This window comes from Pteropus vampyrus, unplaced genomic scaffold, assembly GCF_000151845.1.
Source record: "Pteropus vampyrus isolate Shadow unplaced genomic scaffold, Pvam_2.0 Scaffold18, whole genome shotgun sequence".
In the NCBI taxonomy this organism is placed as follows: domain Eukaryota; kingdom Metazoa; phylum Chordata; class Mammalia; order Chiroptera; family Pteropodidae; genus Pteropus; species Pteropus vampyrus.
The window spans coordinates 12,681,966-12,684,423 of record NW_011888799.1 but is presented as its reverse complement, the minus strand read 5'-3'; positions in this window follow the sequence as shown (position 1 = coordinate 12,684,423).

Below are 2,458 nucleotides of genomic sequence, written 5' to 3'. Positions count from 1 at the left end.
ATATTAGCAAGTTGAATCCAATGAACTATACACCACAAGCAAGTATGATTTATTCCAGGTATGCAAAGCTAGTTCAATGCTTAAAAATTATTAAAATGTAATCCACCACATCAATAAGCTAAAAAAGAAAAAAAAATCACATGAAAAATCAATAGATGCAGAAAAAAATATTTGACAAAATCCAGCATCCATTCTTGATGAAAATGCTCAGTAATTAAAAATAGAGGGCAACTTTCTCAAGCTTGATAAAGACTATCTACAAAAGGCCTATAGCTGTCATCATACTTAGTGATGAGAAACTCAAAACTTTCCCACTAAGATCAGGACACTAAGATCAGGCAAAAATGTCCCCTATCATCACTCCATTACAACATCATACTAGAAGTCCTAGCTAATAAAACAAAACAGGAAAGTGAAATAAAAGGCATATGGATTGGGAAGGAAGAATTAAAATTGTCTTTGTTAGCAGATGACATGAATGCCTATGTACAAAAATCCAAAAGAATTGACAAAAAACTCCTGAAACTAATATGCAAGTATATTAAGGTTGCAGAATACAAGGTTAATATACAAAAGTCAAACACTTTCCTGTATATATACCAGCAACGGACAAGTAGAATTTGAAATTAAAAACATAATGCCATTTACATTAGCAACTCCAAAAAAATGAAATACTTAGGTAAAAACTAACAAAATATGTATAAATTTTAATTGGGGAAACTATAAAACTCTGATGAAGATATCAAATAAGAACTAAATAAATGTAGAAAGATTCCATGTTTATTAATAGAAGATTTGATATTGTCAAGATGTTGGCTCTTCTCAACTTAATCAATAGATTTAATTCAATCTCAATAAAAACCTCAGCATGTTATTCTGAAGATATTAACAATATGATTCTAAGTTTATATGGAGAGACAAAAGACCCAGAATACCCAACAGAATGAAGAACAAAGTTGTAGGACTGACAGGACCCAACTTAGTATACAGCTATAATAATCAATACATATTGGTGAGAGAATAGACAAATAGATCAGTGGAACAGAATAGAGATACTAGAAATAGACCCACATAAATGCAGTTAACTGTTATTTTTTTTTTTACAAAGGAGCAAAGATAGTCTTTTCAACAAATAGTGCCAGAACAATGGGAAAGTCACATGAAAAAATAAATTTAGACACAGACCTTATGCTCGTCACAAAAATTAATGCAAAATGGATCACAGACCTAAATGTGAAATGTAAAACAATAAAATTCCTAAAGGATAGCATAAAAAAATCCAGAAGATCTTGGGTTTGGTGATGACTTTTTTAGATACAACATAAAAATCATGATCCATCACAAAAAGAATTAATGTTGAACTTCATTAAAATTAAAAATTCTTTGTGAAAGATACTGTCAAGAGAATGAAAGACAAGTTATAGACTGGTAGAAAATATTTGTGAAATGCACATCTGATAAAAGATTTATCTAAAATATATAAAGAATTGTTAAAGTTCGACAATAAGAAACATTGATTTTTTTATATTTTATTAAATTTATGGGGATGACATTAATAAAATTATATAGGTTTCAAGTGTACAATTCAATAATACATTATATGTATATTGCATTGTGTGTTCACCACTCAAAGTCAAATTACCTTCCATCACCATATATTTGACCCCCTTTCCCCTTATCTACCTCTCCTCTCACTTTCTGGTAACCACTAAACTGTTATTTGTCCATGAGTCTCTGTTGAAACAACCTGATTTTAAAATGAACCAAAGACCTTAACAGTCACCTTACCAAAGACGATAAAGAAGATAGTAAATAAGTATATGAATAGATGTTCCACATCATATGTCATCAAGAAAATGCAAATTTAAACAACAATGTGCTATCACTGTGCACCTATTAGAATGACCAAAATCTAGAACACTGACAACACCAAATGTTGACTACAATGTGGAACAACAGGAAACTATCAAGCCATGAGAATACATGAAGGAAACTTAAATGCATACTACTAAGTGAAAGAATACAGCGTCAAAAGGCTACATACTGGATGATTGCAACTATATAACATTGTGGAAATAGGAAAATTATGGAAATAGTAAAATATTTGTGGTTGCCAGGGTGAGGGCTAAGGTAGGGTGAATAGGCAGAACACAGAGAATTTTTAGGGCAGTATGATATCAAAATGATGAATACATGTCATTAAACATTTGTATTTGTCCAAATCCATAGAATGTACAACACAGGGAGTAAATCCTAATGTAAACTATGGAGTGATAATGATCTGTTAATGTAGGTTGATTAATTGTAACAAATATACTACTCTAGTATGGGATGTTGATAATGAATAAGGCTATGCATGTGTGGAGGCAGGGAGTATAAGGAAGATCAATATACCTTCTACTCAATTTTGCTATGAACCTAAAACTGTTCTAAAAATAAAGACTATTTACACTAATGT